The sequence below is a fragment of the Euprymna scolopes genome, chromosome 25 (assembly GCF_053919585.1).
Source record: "Euprymna scolopes isolate OS-2025 chromosome 25, ASM5391958v1, whole genome shotgun sequence".
Lineage (NCBI taxonomy): Eukaryota > Metazoa > Mollusca > Cephalopoda > Sepiida > Sepiolidae > Euprymna > Euprymna scolopes.
The window spans coordinates 63,015,435-63,037,411 of NC_136506.1; the positions used below are offsets into that span (position 1 = coordinate 63,015,435).

General features: G+C 36.7%; 1 protein-coding gene across 1 annotated transcript in view; it reads left to right on the plus strand.

The window, feature by feature from the left end:
• The first annotated feature begins 11,504 nt into the window (after positions 1–11,504).
• The window catches only part of LOC145247215 (adhesion G protein-coupled receptor B3-like), a 73,032-nt gene continuing 62,559 nt past the window's right edge, over positions 11,505–21,977 (plus strand). Inside the window, exon 1 of the mRNA XM_080108844.1 lies at positions 11,505–12,655. The gene's annotated coding sequence lies outside the window, so the exon portion shown is untranslated. The remainder of the gene's footprint in view (positions 12,656–21,977) is intronic.

Sequence of the window (21,977 nt, forward strand, 5' to 3'; positions counted from 1 at the left end):
GAAATGGAATAATACTCCAGATTGTTTAAAATGCCCTCCAAGTCACTTCTGACATTTGCTGCTAGCTCTTTAATACAAGCTGATAGCAGAAAATAATTCCCTATTTTTCTGGACAAACAACATCTGCTACCTTTAAAAATAATTATTTGAAGAACTCTTCATCAGTAAAAAGGTTTCAGCCTTTCTGCAATTAGTTTTGACACCTCTTAGCTAGTGCGAGTATTTCAGTCCCTTTTTTTCAACTTTTCAAATAAAAAAGATGATTGCTTTGTTAAATTATTTCTCAACCATGAAACTTCTTGTTCTCGTGCTTTTCTGGTAAATAGTTATTTGTTCAGGCATCGTTAAAAGTCTGACACTTCAAATCCACTTTTCTCCTCTCAGTTTCCATGGGCTTATTTTTGTTCAGACAAAAAAGATTTCTGGAAGAAAAAAAAAATATCGCAATCTCCAGGTAAAAAGAAAGATTTTTTTTTTTAAATTTGATGCGATATATTCAGATCCCCAACTGTCACTTTGGTTTGGTTTGCCTATATTTAGATCGTGTCCATGGTAAGATGGTGAACTGGTGCCGACCCCTAATTTAGGACCTCTATCCAGTCCTGGTTAACGGGGGTAAAAAAGTATGCCGCCCCTTTGAATTAAATAAAGGTTCTATTCGAAATTTTGGACATATGTACACACACACACACACACACACACACACACACACACACGTCCACATACATGAGCACCCACACACACATGCGCACCCACACACATGCACATACGCACACACACACATACGCACACATTCACACACACACACACACACACTAATAGACATAAAAAAAAACAAGCACACACATGTGGTGGGAGCATTTTCTGTATACCACACAAAATGGTCTTGAAGTGACAAGGTAGACGAAAAGACCGAAAAGTGAGAGTATCAACCAAACTTCAATGGAAAGTATGTGAAGAGTTTAAGGTATTTGAATTTTATTGCCAAAATCTCAGTGAGAAATAATACTCGTATTTTCTATTTTTTCCCATTGTCATTTGCCTGCGGCTGGTAAACGTTTGTTTTCAATTTCTCTTAGTCTTAAAAGAAATTTTCAGGGCTTTTCCTAGTGTTCCTACAATTATTTGTGTAGTGATTTTCTTCATATTACATATTCCTTTCAGTTCTCTGGCAAGTTCTGTATATTAGCTTCGTTGATCTTTACTTTGTGGTCTGCTTGAATGTTAAAAATAATAACTTGAAAGATTTTGTACTTCTTATTTACTACTATCTCACAGCAGATCTCATGCTTAGATACATTTGTCTGTTTGTACCCCCATGTCTAAGCGGATTTTGTGATTTTCGTTTTCCAATAGCGTCTCTGGTTTATGCTTATACGATTTCTCTGCATATTTAAAGTGCGGACCTTTACATAGTGAACTGCTTTTCCTATGCAGTCGTGTCTATTTCATGTATTTTGGCAGTCAGTGTGCTGCATTCACTTATCGTGGGGTTTACTGTTTTGTTTTTTTTGCTGACAGAGTCTACTTTAAGGTTTTGAAATGCTTTTAGGTCACAACCTAATAAAATAAATAATTCAATACAAGCTTCTGAAATGACGAACGCAAAGTTTGTTCAACTGCACGGAGCCTTTCCTGTTGGATTCTACGCACTTTCAAAACGAGACAAAAAAACCTAATGCTGACACTCTGGAAGTCGCTGGTGTTGCCGCACATTGATTACTGTTGTCAGCTGTGGACTCCGGACAGAAAAGGTCATATTCAAGCATTAGAGGCCATCCAGAAGTCGTTTCTAAGAAAGATAACTGGTTATAGTCAATTGAATTATTGGCAACTGCTGGATACATTGAATATCAAATCGATTCAACGCAGGCAAGAAAGATATTCAATCATCTATACCTGGCGTATGATGGAGAACCAGGTGCCCAACGCTGGTATACAGCACCATATCTCAAAACGTGGCAGAAGGTGTGTGGTACCACCCCTAACCAGTGCCATGGACAACTGGATCCGACGGCTCAGGGAATCGAGTTTAAATTCCCGGGGTCCTACGCTCTTCAATTGCCTGCCACGTAACATCAGAGAGATCACGAACTGCAAAACAGAATCGTTCAAGTCGGCGCTGGATACCTGGCTGAAGTCTGTACCAGACGAACCTCAGATCCCCGGTTATACCGCTATGAGGCGCAGTGAATCCAATAGCTTACGCCACATGCTTGTCTGTGTAAAGAGGGACAGCGAAACGGTGCAGCGGTCTATTGATTCGACGCCGCCTATACCGTCCCAACTGGAGGCCGCTTGCCGCAGTGACCTTGGAGGGCTCTGACCGCCGAAAGACATCACACAAATCACACACAAATCATAAAAAGTAACACAGAAAAGGTTTATTAAGGAGAGTATGATATGTTCCTTGTCAAAAGCTGGACTCCGGCTACCTGGTGCTATCGTGGGAGTTATTCCCTGTAGAATCGTCGATACTGTTAGAAATAGAACCGAGGTGGAGAGAGAGAAGAAAAGGGAGGTCCGTTCTGTTTGGTGTCTCTTTCAGTAAGGACGAGTTGTTCTTCTTTAAACTGGATGCTGGCCGATTTCCTTAGAGGATAGGAAGGATCAATGCGCTGAACCCCTGATTGGTGAGTATGAGGCCAAATAGCACAGGGGAGAGGCATTGATTCGAAGAAGAAAAACGTTCCATTTGTTTCTGCTACATAACCCCCTGCTTAGGCTGAAAGCCGACAGAGAAAAAGGTAGCTTAACAAATAGCGAAAAATAAAAATGTCATTTTATTGTATTTATTTTTACGAGAAAGAAAAAAAAGTTCTTACTTTTGTGTGAAAAGTTGGGGAATATTTGCAACTTTTTTTTGTAATAGAATATCTTTTTTTTTTTTTTGAAAGAAGGGAAAATAAGGAAAAATATTTTCTTAACAGAAATATAAAGTTTTACACAGTCTCTTCGGCCAATGTACCCGTCGACCACTACGTGTAGTGGTGACATGATCGTCTTCATTTGGAGCATTAACTTCAGGTGTATGCATGTTTTGATGCTGTGTGAAAGTAGGGGGAATGTGTGGCTCATGTGTTTTTGTGTCAAGAAAGGCTTTTTTTACTCTATCAATAGAAACAGTTTCTCTTCTACCACTGATATCTAAAGTAAAAAGTTTATCAGTACGTGAAAGCACGCAATAGGGGCCAGTATAAGGTGAAGTTAGGGGGGGGAGCTTTCACGGTGTCCTTTCTAAGAAAAACATGAGTCCAAGACGAAATGTCCTTTGGGACTGAAGATCTAATGGTCTGTTCCCTAGTGTGCATCGGTGGGAGCTTACTAAAATAAGCTTGCAGTCTGTTGACATACAGAGCTGAATCGTTTGTTGTTAACTCTTGGTAAGGAATAGAGAGAGGGAGAGAGAGAGAGAGCGAGAGAGAGAGAGAGAGAGAGAGAGAGAGAGAGAGAGAGAGAGAGAGAGGGGGAGAGTGGAATTATAGTGTAGACATGTTGACCGGAAGTCAAAATCAGCTGATTGGATTGCGTGCGAGTCATGTGATCAGGTTAGCTGAATCGTTGAGATTTGATTTGGACTCAGAAGACAACGGACGGCTTCCCGTTGTCTCCTCCTCTTCACTGGGGGGGGGGTCGAACGCTGACGTGTGTGGAAGAAGAACCCACACAGGCCGATTTCACTTTCCACCTTCTGCAGGACATCTGGGAAAAGTGAAATAAACGATAGAACCAATTCCTTGCCTTGGGGTGATTGAATCTTCATCCAAAAACAGGTATCAAGTCTCCCTCCAGGACGAGAAATTTCCAGATGGTCCAACATCGAAGAAGCAGAGGTAGGTTCTGAAAATACATGTCACTCACACACGATTCCCTTTATGATACAACATAAATATATAATATAACACGTCATCTCTTCTAACCCATTATTAGAGATGACGCAACAAGCACTCAACCCTTTATTATAGAGACAATATAACACTCTATCGGGCTCAACATTTGGCCTGGCAACGATAGAGGTACTCCATATACAAGTTTGGCTGAAGAGTATCTCAGGTCCTCTTTGATAGCAGCACGACAGCCAAGAAGGACAACTGGTACATATTCGCTCCATTGCTGTTAGTCAGAGTAAGCATGTAATGTTGCTTTCAATTGGCGATGGAAGCTTCAATCATCCCGTTAGAAGCAGGGTGATAGCTTGTAGTGCGAATACGTTGGATCCCTAGAATCCTGGAGAATTCCTGGAAGAGGTGGGATTCAAACTGTATGGCACGATCAGTGGTGATGGTGGTGGGAACTCCATAATGTGATATCCAGCCTGCTATAAGGGCTCGCGCTACAGACTTAGCCAAAATGTCTGTGAGGGGAATGGCTTCAGGCCACCGTGTGAAACGGTCTATACATGTCAGGAGATAAGTAAATCCTTGACTGACCGGCCAAGGTCCAGCCAGGTCGATGTGCACATGGCTAAACCGAGTGTCTGGGGTGGTGAATGTTCCAAGGGGTGTACGGATATGCTTGTGCACCTTTGACTTTTGGCAGGATACACAGGAACGTGTCCAGGCAGTGATATCACGTCTCATATTTAGCCAGAAAAATCTAGCTGTAATCAACTTCACTTTGGCACTGCATTGTGTAGGGTGTCAAAAACAACTCTATGATGAGTCATTGGAACGAATGGTCGAGGTGAATCCGTTGAAGTGTTACAAATGATCTGCGTGTCCGAGATAGGCACGGGCAGGTATGCGAATTTGCAAGTTGCAAATTCAAGTGACGACGGATCCAATGTGTCCAGACTTGGCTGGTCTAAGGCCATCTGCTGTAAGTCGATATCTGATGGTGAGGACAGAGAATTAATGGGAAGGCCGGACAAAGCATCTGCCGCAGCATTTTGCTCACCTGAGATATGTCGGATATTGCTAGTGAATTGCAAAACAAAATCCAAGTGGCACATTTCGCAGGGAGAATATTTGTCCATCTTAGAACGCAGTGCATATGTCAGCGGACGGTAATCAGTGTAGATCACAAATTGATGGCCCTCGAGTGAATGTTGGAAATGTTTCACTGCGAGGTACATTGCCAGGAGTTCATGGCCAAACGTGCTCTAACATTGTTCCGCCTGTTTCAGCTGTCTTGAAGAGTATGCGAGAGGTTGTAACTGTTGTTGGTGCTGCTATTGCAACACTGCACCTACAGCTGTGCCTGATGCGTCAACGACCAGAGAAAACTGGGGTACAGGATGTGCAAGTAGAGATGTTGTCGCCAGTTTTGTTTTCACTTCATTAAAAGCCTTAAGCTGGATCTCATTAAGTGAGATTTGCTCATTTTTCTTTATCCTATTACATAACAGGTCGGAAAGAAGAGATAGGAGATCCGTGCAGTGTGGAATAAAGCGTCTGTAATTGTTTAACAGACCGAGGAAGTGCCTTAGTTGGCGAAGTGAAGTGGGTGGTTGAAGGTCTTGTAGAGCCTTCACCTTTTCCGGTAACGGAGATATACCGTCTGGGTATGTGGCCCAGGAAAACTAGTTATGACACACCAAAAACACATTTATCAGGGTTAATCCTGACCCGTTTGAATATTAGGCGGAGATGAGTGACATGTTCCTCAGGTGAGGCACTTGCCACGAGAATGTCGTCTATATAGTTATAGACGAAGTCCAAGTCGCGCACTACTTCGTCCATGAAGCGCTGAAATGTGCTAGCCGCATTTCATAAATCAAAGGGCATAGTTAAGAATTCAAACGCTGCGAATGGAGTCGTTACTGCAGTCTTGGCTATGTCGGCCAGATTTACTGGAATCTGATGGTAAGCCTTAACTAGGTCTAGTTTGAAGAAGGTCTTACAACCATGCAGAGAGGAAGCAAAATCTTGTATATGTGGGATTGGGTAATGATCAGGTACCATCATGGCATTGAGTCGTCGGTAGTCCCCAGTCAGACGCCAATCTCCGTCTCGTTTCAGGACCATATGTAAAGGGGAAGCCCATATACTGGACGAGGGGCGTATTATTCCTAGCTGCAGCATATGGTTGAATTCTGCTTTTGCTGCCTTAAGTTTATCGGCAGGGAGGCGGTGAGGGCATGAGAAAACAGGAGCACCTGTGGTTTTGATGTGGTTTTTTGTAGTGTGTGTGGGTTGGCTTACCACAAAATTTAAATTTGTTAACTCCGAGTAGGAGTGTAAGGCAGTTTGATATGGGTTATCTGAAGCGGCAATGAAGAATACTGGGCTGATAGAGGGGGGGTTGTTTTTACACCAGAGACAGAAAGTTCTGTATTTGCGTCTATCAGCCAGCGTCTGCGCATATCCACTATCAGGTTGAAGTGGTGCAGGAAGTCCGTGCCTAGTATGGGGTAGGGTAAATCTGCTATAATGAAGACCCACATAAAGTCTCTCCATAATTCCAAGTTCAGAGAATGAGAAATTTGACCTACGTGGGAATGGGGGAGTGATTTACCATCTACTGTGTGATGGACGACACTGGAGGCTTCCCTGTGAGAAGTTTCAGCGGCCAGATACTGCAGGCCGCTCCGGTATCAACCAAGCGTGCTTGGGATAGGGAGTCTAACAAACTAGGTACGGTTATTGTAAATATCCCATGGAGAGCCTGCCATGCTCAGCTCTCCAGACCTTAGTTTCCCTGGTTCATGTACGAACAGGGTTTTTTTGCATTTCTGTGCCTCCATACTAAAACGACTATGATAAAAGCAAAGTTTCGGCTTATTTCAGTGGCGGTGATGGCGATGGGGGAGTGGCCTATATGTAAGGAGTTAGTCTGGAGTTGGTGCCTGCGCGACTGCGGCTCCGGCTTGCCAAGTTTTTTTCATCTTGTGAGTGAGTCTCTCAATGGATTTTAAAATAGCCATATCCATGATGTTGTTAGGTTGTGACATCATTGCGAAGGCTCGCGGCAACTATTTTATATATAAAGAAAGCGACAACAGAAAAAATTAACTATCCAAAATACAGATAGGACATTGTCGAAGGACCACGTGAGGTAAAAAAAGGGGAAATATTTAACACTAGACAAAAAATATGAGAGAAAATACTTAAAAGACGAAAAAGAAAAAGATTCCACTAAAATATATATATATATATATATATATATATATATATATATATATATATATATATAGAGAGAGAGAGAGAGAGAGAGAGAGAGAGAGAGAGAGGGGAGATAGACAGACAGAGTTTTTTGTGTTTTTTTGTGTATATACGTAAAGCCTGAAGTTAAATCTTTTTAAAAGGGTACTTACGTTATATATATATTTTTTTTTTTTTGGAAAAGTTCTCTTTTCTGTATCGGTTGTCTCTTGCTTGAGTGTGTATGTGTACTTGCGTTTTTTTTTTTTTTTTGAACGCTCTCGCAGTCTGTCGCTTACGGACTGCTATGTGATGTCGCAGTGCGCGATTTCTTCCTAGAGAATATATCGACCACGTGCATCAAAAGATGTGGCGCTGACCCCTTAAAATATCTTTATATATTTATTCTCAGGTTAAGAAAACGGCAAAGGTCCAGTGCATAACAAGGAAATAGCGCCTTTTTTTTTTTTTTTGTCGAGCTCGAATTTTTTTGAATTCGATATGAAGTCGACAGCTCTGTGTTTATTTTTCTTTGCCGAGTCTGACGAGGGGTTTATCATTGTTGTTCGTTTGCTGCCAGCGAAATTCTCTTTTTCCTCGCTATCTATATACCCAACGTTGCTTATCTTTAGTCAAATAACGGGGTGATGTGCCGGTTGTCTGTAAAGGCCATTGTTGCTTGTTGAGTTACTTGTCAGTAGTAGTTCACTTGTTTTTCTCTGTTGAAAAGTTCGCTTTTTGGGGTCGAATTTTAGTTCGCTGGTTTTTCTGTGATGTGTCGAGTTTTACACAAAATGAAGACAAAGGCTCGTCATTCAGAATTGCTTGCATATCAGGAGGGGGATCACCATTTTAGGGGTTTGAATGGTTTTAGGTCACAACCTAATAAAATAAATAATTCAATACAAGCTTCTGAAATGACGAAAGCAACAACTTCATAAAAGGTAACACAGAAAAGGTTTATTAAGGAGAATGTGGTATGTTCCTTGTCAAAAGCTGGACTCCGACTACCTGATGCTATCGTGGTAGTTATTCCCTGTAGAATCGTCGATACTGTTAGAAATAGCACCGAGGTGGAGAGAGAGAAGAAAAGGGAGGTCCGTTCTGTTTGGTGTCTCTCTCAGTAAGGACGAGTTGTTCTTCTTTAAACCGGATGCTGGCCGATTTCCTTAGAGGATAGGAAGGATCAATGTGCCGTACCCCTGATTGGTCAGTATGTGGCCAAATAGCACAGGGGAGCCGCATTAATTCGTTAAAAGAAAAAAGTTACATTTTTTTCCGCTACACTACATTTACTGCTTTCCTGGATTTGTTGATATATTAAAGTAAAAACTAAATAAATTATTAAAATTTTGCACTGAAAAATGTTTCTAATATTCAGTTTTCATATGTATATAATATTCTATCATCATTTTTCAGAAATGCATTCTATATTTCGTTTATCTATTATCAGACAATTGTTTCTGTCCATTTCAAATATATATATTTTTTCATGGAATAAAAATGTGAATATGAGAAGCTTCATTCGCTACAATCATGCTGAAAACATGCTGAAAACATATTCATGTAATTTATATATTTCTGTTTTTATTTTCTTTTTATTTAAGCCAAATCAACGTAAAATACAACGCTTTACAATTAAATACATTTTTATGACTGCAACAGCCATATCTGAATAATAGTATGGATGCAGAAGCAATTCACAGCACAGTTACTGTAGTTTTGCCATTATTACGATCGACTTGTGACACGATACATTATCTTACTGAAAAAAAAAACGTTTTTTTTTTCTATTTCATTTGTAGCCGTATTTTGTCGATTTTTCCCCTTCAAAGATGTAGCATAACTGAGCATGTATACATAATCTTAAACCATATATGTAAGATAGTGGTATATATTTAAACATTGTTAAAGATAACAGAAAGCTTTTGTTTATACCTTTTTTATTTCTTCAATTTTTCTGATGATGCGTTTTTGTATATATCAAAGTTATTAATAAATGTCCCATAGTTATATTTGTCTCTTTGAAGCATGTCGCGATTTTGTTACTTTTCGTCTTTTGTCAAGACATTGTCAGGAGAATGAGTAAGATTTGGTTGTGCTGACGGGCGAATGCTAGTTAGTAGTAGTAGCAGTTGGAAAATGGTTAATGCGTGTGAAGTCATTTGTGCCCAGTGGGGAAAGAGGGAGTGTCTAATTTTGCGGTGAGGGCAGGATCAGAAAGGGGAAGGGGGTTACGATAGGCATTTTAAAATATTTTGGCTACACTAATATGTAACCATATTTAGGACATCTTTCTGAGTTCTTATATATATATCACTTTCAAAATTTTTATTCTTTCAACGTTGGTTTCATGGTGTATTACTTGTGTGTTGCTGGCCAAAATTTCTCTAACTTCGGAAGGGGTAGTTATGTTTTTTTTCTGTAAATATTGTAATATAACACTAGAATCTACATTATACGTGGTAAGGCGACGGGATAGCATGGTCGTTGTGTAACCGACGTAATCAACGTAACTACGGTTTTGTTTTGTTTGTTTTTTGTTGTTTTTTTTGTTTTGTTTTTTATTATAGGATTTATACTCTTTTAGCGGGCATTTGAACTTATAGATGACGTTGGTTCGTTCTAGTAGATGAGGATAGGAGGGGGGCATTGTTTTTTACAACGAGATTTTGGGTTTTTAATTTTTTTTATAATATATTATAAGTCTAAAGTTATTCTTGTCAGTGGGGGAAACGCATCTATGAATAATATTTTTATGGCCCTTCCCTCCAATTTAAATTCTGGTTTCATCTGATTGCAATAGAAAACGTTAATTATATTGGGATTTTAATGTTGATGGGTATTACTATTTGTGGTAGATATTTTAAGTTCCGGAGCATTGATTTTATTTGCTTGTGTAGTTTGGAAATCCGTTATTGATGAGGACTTGCTTGATATTTCTTAGTTCAAGTAATATTGTTCTTTTCTGTTTTGTTTTGTTTTTTTGTCAGAGGAAATTAGGTTGGCGTGGTTAAGATTTTTTTTTTTGATTATGACTATCTTATATCGGTGAGGGGCATTCGCTTTAAAATTTAGGACGCAAGAGTTAAGACTAGTAGGTTTTTTGTAGTTGGAGGTGCCGAAGGTGTTGTTAGACGTATCAATGAGAACATCAACGAAAGGAATTTTATTATTAACATTCATTTCTATTGTGTATTTAAATATGGATTTGTCTTGGAAGACCTCCTTCAGTCTTAGTTACCTGTTATCGGATACAATGAGAATATCGTTAACATACCGTACATAAGTAGAGTTTGTTGGTATAATTAAATATCTAATTTCGAGGTCACTCATGTAGAACTCGTTAAATAGCAGATGGAACTCATTGAAACTCCTATTTGGGAATAAATATTCCATTTGTAGTCGTAAAAGGGTACCGCAATGGTACAAACTAATATTTTTTCAGCATTCTTTTGTTGATTTTAAGGGAAGGGAGAAACGAGTTGAATATGTTGTTAAGGATTATGTCAATGTTTTTTTTTTTTACAGGAACATTTGTGAATAGACTTTCTACGTCGAGTATGGCGATGACTTTGTTGTCGGGTTGTTTGGCTTTTAGAATTTGTAGTAGTTCATATGTTGATTTAACGCTGCATTTACTACGTAAATATGGGCTAATGAGATCATTGAGTACTTTGGTTAGGGAATAGATTGGGGTGGAAACCTGTGATATGATGGGTCGTAAAGGAAAGTTCGGTTTATGTATTTTTACCGTATAGATATCCAGATTTATACTCGATAATTTTGGGAAGTTGATAATTTCCAATTTGGGCATTATTAGTAATGATGACTTGTGCCTTTAATATGTTCGTAGGGTTATTATTAATTTTTTTTTTTTTTCAGAAACACATCTTAAATATGGTTACATATCAATTTAACCAAAACATTTGGCACAAACGGCTTCGCATGCATTAACTGTTTTCTGACCTCTACTGCTACTAACTAGCATTCTGCTCGTCAGCACAACCAAATCTTACACATTCTCCTTACGATGTTTTGACGAAAGACGAAAAGCAACAAAATCGCACAATGCTCTGAAGAAACAAATCTAACGATAGGACATTTATTTATCCCTTTGATCTATACAAAAAACATCATCAGAAATATATATATATATATATATATATATATATATATATATATATATATAACTACTTCATTTACTCACATAAATTAGTATACGAAAGTATAAATTTATGCGTAAACTTTAAGTATTCACTTCAACAGGGCTCAATATGTAGGTAGAGCTAGTTAGTAAGTTATAAAATATATATGGCGATTAAGAGTGGATGAAATGCGGAATATATATATATATATATATATATATATATATATATATATATATATATATATATATAGGTAAAATATCGTTCTCTTAACTGTATTGTTACTGGATACCTCTACGTTTGCGTGTGATGTATCTGGGCGGAGAATTGTATATTAACAAATAAAAGAATGACTAAAAACTTAAAACCAATAAACAAGAGAATATACGTAATTATTTTGAAAGTCAGGTGACAATCCCCTGGATTAAGGACATACTTTATATTGTTTCGTTTTTATTTGCTTTTCTTTCGATGATGCGACTAAAAATAAATAAAAATTATTTAACAACAAAAAAGTTTGTATTATTTGGATTCTTCGGACTACTAGTCTAATTTTGAATGTTATTTTCACAACGTTTCGATCGATGTAACCTCCGATCTTCTTCAGATATATCGAACCAAGGAATCTTTCTGACGAACTCATGAATCTACACGGTTCTGGAATGGAACCTATTATTTAATCCACGGGCGGTAGAATGTTCCCGTTTCATAAGCAATAATTGGATAACAATCTTAAGTAATTCGCAATTGTATTTTCAGTGTCATCCGCCTTGAGGAGTGAACCTTCAACCGCCAGAAGAGTATAACTTTACAACTGAATTTTACTTTATCCACTACGCCACGGGTCTGAAACATAATAATAAAAAAAGGTTGTTAGTATCATTCAAATCGAAGGTATGTGCTTTGTCCGTGCGTCATGTAGACAGGGATACGTTTGTGAACTATATGTATTTGAACATACAAGCACCCATACACACCCGCACTCACGCAGGATACGAGTATTTTATACAAACATTTCAAGAGACACACTTGGTGTGTGTATATACACCCGCAATCCTAAGTATGAACATTATAAGTTAATTATATAAACACTTTATATATATATATATACATACAGTTAAGAGAACATTATACTTGCATCACAGATACACGTAGGGATGCCCGTTTTTACGCACGCTAGACCATACGGCCTGGTCGGAATACAGTTAAGCAAATAATTTCTGGTCGAGGCGTCACGTTTTACATTTTAAGCAATATTTGCAAATTATTTACACACATATTTGTGTTCTATTTTTAAAACCTTTTTCCATTTGTATTTTCTACCGCTATATGAAAGCACATTGACAAAGTTCAAATGACTTATCGAACATACTTTTGATTATTTTAATAATCATCGATAAACAAAAGGGAGCATTCCAACCTTACGTAAGTTAAATAAATTTATTTTTTTATGTTTTACTTATTCTTTATTACCAGGCGCACCTGACATTTATTCAGAATGAATAACCTCTGTGTCATATTGCTCACAACTTAAACCCCATATTATCATAAGGGGTAGCAGGTTGTCTACCCAAAATTTCTTGCACACTTACCACAATCTCTATTTTACTGGATTATTACGCAGTAAACGTCATCAACCTAAAATGTCATAAATGATTCTCCTTCTCTCTCCGCCATCTCCCGCCCCTTTCTATCTCATTACATGATTTTTAAAATGTCTAGAATTTAAGGCTTAAGCTAAAGGGGTCTAAAGAGGAAATTGAAGTTCAGGAAGTTTTTCTTTATTGGGGTCTAACGATTAGGGGTCAAATTTAATGTAAGTATGAAATATTTGAATTTTAAAATTAGGGATCATGCCCATATTATGCCCCCTAAAATCCTTTTAAAATATTTCCAATAAGCTGAAATTTGATTGATCTCTAAACATTTTTGTTAAATTTAATAAAAATCGTAGGTATCTGAATTTTTACGAAGGGATTCCACCCTCTCTCTGTCCTCTTTGTCTGGACAAATTATAGCCACATTACTCCTTTGTTTCAAGATTCATAATCATCGGTTTATTAGTTTAGGAGTTAATGCTATACATAGAAATATATAAACGTATACATATATCCCACTTTATAAAAATAGAGATAATATCACTAGAGTTAATAAAATTTATGACTTAAAAAAGAAAACTTAACAGACATAATTTTTAAATATCATCATCGTATCCGGTTTAACGTCAGTTTTACATGCTGCCATATGGGCTTTTAGAAATTGACTTTCAAACTAACCTATCCCGTTTCACCTGAAATCAATCTCTATCTATATTATATTTCTTTTAGTCTGTCTGTCTGTTTGCATGTTTGTCCGTTCCATTTCGAAAATCTAAAGCAAAAACAAAGATGGCGACACGAGGCTCTCACCTTTGGAACTCCAAGAATCGCTTAAAACTCGAAAATAAAAATACTGGTAATAATCCATTAAATAAATATCACCGTGGCATTTATTGGGTGGATTTCTATCAGTATCTTTTTGTTTTCGAGTATCGAGTGAGAAAGAGAAAAGAAAGGAAAAGAAAAAGAAAACTACTATTCTCTAGTAAAATTTGATTATCTGAATGGTGAGGATAAGGTTAATTGTGTGATCGGTAATATTTTTTGGAGAATCTATATCTAAAACGGAATTTCTGTATTTTGTTTGTATGTCAGTTTCTTTTCTTTATATCTATTATAGATCTCTTAGTCTGTCTGTCTATTTATCTGCATTTTCTACTTTGTCTCGGAAACTACTGAGCCGATCTGGCTGAAATTGTGTATAGACATTAGTTATGATAAGGTGCAGAGAACTTGTAGTATAAGTTAGATGGACAGTTAAGTATTAATTACATCACAATACCACATTTACTGTAGAAGTTTTCCCGGAAACTGCTGGGCTGATCCGACTGAAATTTTGTATGAGATTAATAAGGATTAGTATTTAAGCAAAAATGAGCACAAATGTTAAAAACATTCAACCATCCACTTAGTCATACTGAACCTACATGAATTCCAGGTGAAAATTCCCATATCGAATAGGGATTCAAAGTAAATTCGGCAAGTTGGTAGGTTCGAAGAGGCGATCAAAATAGATTCTCTCGGTGATTTTAGAGAGTTTGTTAGTAAGGGAGATATTTCAATTTTAAATGGATATTAGTTTTTTTAATTGAATATTTTAGGGTTAAAAGTAAAGTAATAACGTTTTATCGGAATGCTAATTTTTATTTGGAATGTAATCAGTTCTAAAACGAATAATTCTTGGTAAATTACTATCAGTATTTTTTATTTATTTTCGAGTTTTGAGCGATTCCTGGAACTCCGAAGGTAAGAGCCTCATGTCACCATCTTTCTTCTCGTTTTAATTTAAGCGCTTAGCACTATTTGTGTTTCAAGCTTAAAAACACTTTAAAATAAGTTAAAATACCAAAAATCTTATCCAGATAGGTAGAAAAGTAATTTATCTTGCCTTTGGTAACATTTATTTGTTACATATTTGTTTTTTGACTACTTTTGCATTATAAAACACGCGACGTAAGCACGGGTCTCCCTCCGCCTTACAACGCTGCCGACCCCAAATTTGTGTTATGCGTATTGTATTATGTGGACTGTATTAGTAAAGGGTTAGTAATAACATGGAGAGAAGAGAGAGAGAGACACACACGTGTGAACGTAACACATGATTATGTGGTGAAAGGTTGCAGGCAATGGTGATGGTGGGAGTAATCTCAGTCAAGGGGAGATAACTCGTGTTACTTGATGTATACAACATCTTCGTTTATTTTTTATTTTATATGTATTTAATGTGTTTGTATCTGTCTGGAAACCTAATTGTTCTTCCTCTCGTTATGAAGTTTGTTGTTGTTGTTCTCTTTTCCGTGCCCGTTTGTAGTACGGCTTGTCTTGGACTAATTTCTTAGTTAAGTATGTTTTCATAGTCGTATGTAACTTTGTGTGTTGGATTTTCATTTGTTTTTGCCTGCTACGTCTTAAATATTTTCATTGTTCTGTTTTTGCTAAATATGAACGAGGTTCTTTTAGCTTTTTAACAATTTTACCTTCCAGGTTCCATTTTCCTTGGGAGCGAATACGAACAGTGTCGTCTTTGCTTAGTGTTGTTAGTTCTTTAGACTTTTTATCTACATCATGCCTTTCATTGCTTTATTATGCATGATGTTAGGAAGGTTTGTCCTAAGCGTTCTTTTCATTAGTTATTGGGCTGGCGACGACGATTTATTTTTTAATGGGGATCTCTGTAGTGCTAACATTACTAGATATGGGTCTTGGTTGCTTTCAAATGTCTTTATTAGTGTCTTTATTATGGTTTGTATATTTCTTTCTACTAGTCTATCGGATTGTGAATAGTTCGGACTTGTCGTGATGTGTTTAAAATCCCAATATTTAGCAAATTGTCTTTTCAGGTCCATTGTCGCTGATCACAATTTGCGGAAAACAAAATTTTGCGAAAGTGTTTTTTATTTTCTTGATCACTGTGCATGATTTACAGTCATCAAGTTTGTGGACATTAAAGTATCTCGTTGTGTAGTCTATTATTACTATATATGCTTTATTGTATAAATAAAAAAATGTCTGTCGCTACTTTCGTCCATGGTGTTACTGGTATTTCATGGAGCATTAGAGGTTCTGACGGTTGTTGGTTTCTCTGCTTTAAACACTGTGTGTGCATGTATCTATCATTTCTTTTATCTAATGATTTATGTTGGGCCAATATCTGACTTTCTTTGCTGGTGCAATACATTTCTCTATTCCTAAGTGTCGCGTATGAATCTTTTGTAGGGCTTCTTTTCTTAAAGAGGTTGGAACCACTATTCATGTACCTTTCAGTACTAGTCCTTTGACGACCGATATTTCATCCCGAACTGGCATATACGGTGCTGTTGTGGGTGGTACGTCTTTATTTTCTGGCCAAGTTGACGTTGCATATTTTATAAGCATTTGTAATTTCTTAATTAGTCTTTCGCAGTCTCTTCTCGGTAGACGTCAGGTTTTTGGTCGCTCATAGGGTATTTTTTTAGGATCGTATGGATATATTTGTCCATCTCCATATCAGGTATCTCTTATGTGCTGTCCGATATATATATACATGCAATAATGCATCAGCAATTACGTATTCTCAACCTGGGATGTATAACACTTCAAATTCATATTTTTGAAGTGCCATGAGAAATCTTTGTATTCTCGGAGGATTTTTGGTGATTGATTTTTAAAAATCTGCCTTAATGGTTTATGATCGTTTTCAATATAAAATTTGGTACTTCTGCATTTAACGAACCAGACGTAACTCAGCATTTGCTCGGCTTTGCCCGACGCATGAAGTCAACAGCCGGATATAACCGAGCGTTGCCGATTAAGCAGACGAGAATTTCGCTATCAATTGGAAGAGTGTCACAACTCAAGAAACGCTTATTTGAAGAGAGTTTTTAAAAAAAAATCTGTTTTAAAAAGAGAAATAACGAAATAATAATGAATATTACAAACCTTGCGGACCAGCTCCAGACCCCAGAGGCTGCACTAAACTTTTGCCAGCAACGGAAATTGTTGGCAGAAGAGAAAAGGTGTTTATTTACATTTTGGCCAGGATTGTGTACTTGCAAAGAGAACAAGCCTTTCCGACGGTTACGGTTGGAGGTGTAGAAGTGTAACATGTCGTCGATGGACCTCCATTAGGATTGGGACCTTCTTCTCAAAATCCCGACTAACCATCGCGTGTATAATAAAGATAATATACTTATGGGCGTTCGAGATGGCATCTACAAAAAATCTCCATCGCGAATGTTCTCGCCACACAATCGTGGATTGGAAAATTTGCTGCGTGATATATGCAGGGACTATTTTCTTAGGAATCCCCGGCAGATTGGAGGCCCAGGCCATACGGTAGAAATCGACGGCAGACTTGTGACCCGGTCTGGGTCTTCGGTGGATACGACCCCACCGAAAAGGAGGGTTTCTTGGTCACTGTACCAAATAGGAAGGCCGAAACCCTCCTTCCACTAATAAATAAAAAGGGGTTTGTATTACTGTACACATAGATTCGAAAAAGTTGTCAAAAAACAAATATATAACAAATATTATCAAAGGCAAGATAAGTTACTTTTCTACCAAACTTTTCTACAAATCCTTGTTTCTGGCGAAAAAAATGTACAATTAATCCTTGTTCCTGCCTCCCCTTTTTTTACGTTAAAAATTGAAAAAAAACAAACAGTTCAGACAAAAAAAAAGTTGTTTTATATGTATTTATTTTGAAAACAGAAAACAATTCCAAACAATAATAATTAAAAAAAAAAAAACATAAATGAACGGTAGGTTTTTGCTTTTTATTTATTAAATTTTTTTGTTTCTACATTTTACAATTTCATTGTACAGTTATTTTGTTGTAGCGTTGTTTTTATTTTATCGCCAACGCTCGGTTTTATCCGGCTGTTGACGTCATACGCCGGACAAAGCCGAGCAAATGCTGAGTTACGTTTGGTTCGTTAAATGCACAAGTACCTAAAATTTTCTTCCATAGATGAATTGGTGAAATTTGTTACAAGCAAACACTATGCTAAGTGTTTCCAATTCAATAGGACAATAGTTTTGTTCAGCAGGAGTTGTTGATCGTGATGCGTATGATACGGGTAGTCATATTTCATTATGCTTTTGTTGTAGAACTGCGCCTAGGCCATGTTTGCTAGCATCAGTGATAATTTTTTTTTTTCTTTAGAAGGATCATAGAATTTCAAAATTGGTAGGCTTGTTATTACTTGTTTTAACTTCTCTACGGCCTCTTTTTGAGGTTTATCAAATGATCAGAGTGCATCGTTGTGTAGGAGTTTTCTTAGCGGTGTCGTTACCTCCGAATATTCCGGTATGAATTTATGTAGGTAATTTGTCATTCTTAAAAATCGTTGTATGTCTTTTTTATTTTGGGGGAAGATGCATGTCTATGATAGCTTTTATTTTGGAAGGGTCAGATTTTATTCCTTCATGAGTGATAAGATGGCCTAAGTATGTTAATATTTTTGTTGCAAATTCGCATTTTGCTTTATTTAGTTTCAATTCGGTTTTGCGCAGCTGGCTAAATACCTTGTCCTGTATTTTCATGTGTTCCTCAAGGGTTTCTGACCATATTATTATGTCATCCTGGGAGTTCTTCGTTCCTTTTATGCCTTCTATTATCTTGGCTACTTGTGCTTGAAAATATGTATTCCATATGGTAGATGTGTGAAGGAATAACGACCAAATGGAGAATTGAAGGTTAATAGTTTGGAACTTTCTTCGTCAACAGGTATCTGTCAATATCCATTCAACATATCTAGTTTAGTGAGATATTTTGGCGTTTTCATTTCCGCGAATATTTCCTCGGCAGTAGGGAGCTGGTGGTGTTCCCTTTTTATGGCTTTGTTTAGATCTCTGGGATCAAAACACAATCTTAGTTTTCCATTTTGTTTCTTTACTATTACTAGAGAGTTTATCAAATCTGTTGGTTCTTCAGTGGGTTTTATTATTCCCATTTTTGTCATTTTCTCAAGTTCCTTTTTTTAATTTTGGTTTCTTGCCAAATGTGATATTTCTTGGGGAATTATAACGGGTTTTATATCTGGGTTTATAGTCGTGTGGTGAGTGATCGGTAATTTTCTGATGTCACCGAAGCAGTCTTTTTATCTTCCTATTAGGGCTTGTATTTTATTTATCGAATATATTCTTTTTATCAATCCCAGATTTTCCACTGTGTTTACACTAATTACTGCATTTGCATTGGTATCTGCTACGATAAACTGGGTTTTTATTTTTATGTCTTTGTTTTGTAGCCGTACCATGCAGCTTCCTATTATAGGAATTTTTGTACTATTGTATGCAGTTAGTGTTATTGTTGTTTCCGTTAATTTAGGTTTAGGTCTTATTGTGTTGTAAATCTTTACTGGTATTACATTCACTTCAGCTCCTGTATCAATTTTAAAATTAATAAATGTTTCCTTACCTTGTAGTTTTAATTTTCGCTTGTCAGTTTGGAGCACGTGTATATTTTTTTTCGATATGGCGTCCAGTTAAGCTGGTCTGACTCCACGTGGTCTTACTTGTATGATTGTCCGACATTGTATAACTTTTTTCTTTTTTATTCAACACATTCGTGCATAATGCCATTTTTTCCACAGTTTGTACAGGTTTTGTTGTATGCGGGACAGTTGTTTTTCTGGTTCAAACCAGAGCAATAGGTACATTTTTGATCCAATACTGTGTTTTGGCGGGCTTTTTGTCTTCTTGTTTAAAGGTTTATGGACAGACGTCTTGTTTTTTTGTTTTGTTATTCCGAATTAGCGATATATTTTCTGTGTCTGACGTGGCCATTATTTTAGAGTGTCTCTTCGTTTCTTCGGCACGGAGCCCTGCTTGAATTGCTTTTTCTAAATCCAATGACGGTTCTCTCGAAGCATGTTATCGTTAATGCCGCAGATAAGAATGTCTTTTATTAGTCTCCCGGTAAGTTCTCCAAATGCGCATATGCTTGCTTTTTGTCGTAGTTCGGTGATATATTCATCAAATCTCTGCGTTTCTTTTTGTTTGCAAGTTAAGAATTGGTATGTGAGAAAAGTTAGGTTTTTTCTTGGTTGGCAGTGCAAGTCGAATTTTTTTATCACATTTTCCAAGTTGTATTTTAGTTCTTCGTACTCGAAATGGAAGATGTAGTAGATTTTTCTACCTTCATTTCCTATAGAGGTCAATAGTATCGATGTTTTAACCTTCTCGGGCTTTTTATCTAACTCTGTTGTGAAAATAACTTGAATTGGTTTTTCCATGTTTCCCATTCTTGTCCGAGATTGTCCGATGAAAAGTTGAGTTCTTTGGGGTGCGGCAGAAATTCCATAGTTTTTTTGTATATATATATATATATATATATATATATATATATATATATATATATATATATATATATATATATATATATACTAGCATGGGTGCCCGGCGTTGCTCGGGTGTGAGGTATATGCTGAGCAAAAAAAACAAAAAACGGTCAATTTTTTCAAACTTCGATTCCTATTATGACCCCTTAACATTTATTGTTTAGGTTTCAAATCAAGTTATTAAGTTAGATCCATATCCAAGGAACCTATATCTAAAATATCAAGTGTTTAGACATAAAATTGAGGAGGAGTTTGGTAGAGTTCTCAAAGGTCAAATCGTTGGACTTTGACCCCTTAGCAGCCAAATTTCTGGCCGAAAACCGATCGCAAAGATTTTCCCAAATCTCAGTACCCTGTATATCTAATTTCGAGTCTGTAGACTAAAAATTGACAGAGTTATTGCGTAGGGAAATGTACACAGACAGACACACAGACAGACACACAGACAGATAGACAGACACGTTCACTTTTATAGATATACTAGCATTTCTGCCCGGCGTAATAGAAGCTTTATTAACACTGAGAAGGAGTAGTAGTTTTTGCTACTACGATATACCACGTGATTGTGTGGTGGAAGGTTGCAAGCAATGGTGATGGTGGGAGTAATGCCAGTCAAGGGGAAATAATTCGTGTTACTTGATGTATACAACAATGTGAGTTTTCCTTTCATCTTTTCTCATTTTGGTTCTGGCCGTGTCATCGCCTTTTATGCATTGGGGGCTGTCAGCAGGGAGTTCATAGGTTCACACGTATAAAATTAAAACACAACTCCAAAAGAAAAGCACAGATTTCGACGCTTTCTGTGCATATTCGTTGCTCTCTATGCGCATGTGTGACACCTTCGACCCTCAAAATGCTAAAATCCACATCCACATCTACTGTCGAGGCGGTGTTTGTCGATTGGTTGATCAATTCATTTCTTCATTTTCTCCGAGCCACGAGTTGTCTTCAACTGTCTCCAACTCTACACTGTCGTTCAGAGTTCAACTAGCAATTTAACTTTGACTGTTGTCGACCATTACCTAAAAACGCCCCCAACCGTTGTCAATCGGACACTGTGGTAAAACGCCTTGCCAATCCTAAATATATCTCTATTGTTCAGTTCTTTGGATAAGAGTTAATAACTACCGCCCATTGCTTAAAAGTCCCCTGGTTCTTTTCTTTCCATCATCGTAATTATTACTACATCTTAACCTTTCCTTTTCTACCTCAATAAGCCTATTTCTTCTTCTTTTGTTATATGATTTCCCTGCTTCTTAACACTTAGAGCGGGGGCGCAGATAGTATCACAAACATGCTCCCTAAAAATATTATTTTTACACACTTCAAGTTAACTTTAAGTTTCAATAATTTAAATGAAAACAAAAATTAAAACTATGTATTATATGAAGTAATAATTCTATTTTTTGTAATTTAATCATTCAATTTATCTAATTTATAAATAGACAATATGTATAGGATTCACCTATACATACATGTATACCCATATATATATATATATATATATATGTATATATATATATATATATATATATATATATATATATATATATATACTCTTTAAATTTGTTTTTTGTGTATTGATATTCATATAAAAACCCTTTTTTCTATTTTTATTTAAAAAGAAAATACAACTTTTTTTTATCTATAGGTCGTGGAATTGGATTTATCTGCAAAAGATCTAGCTAATTTGCATATTCTTTTAAACATTCATTTTAATTAATTTCCTATTAGTTTGTTCGGTTTTCTTATGGGATGATCATCTTTAGTTAACTATTATATTTAATTATATTCATGCAGACATTCTACATGATTTATACTTGTGTA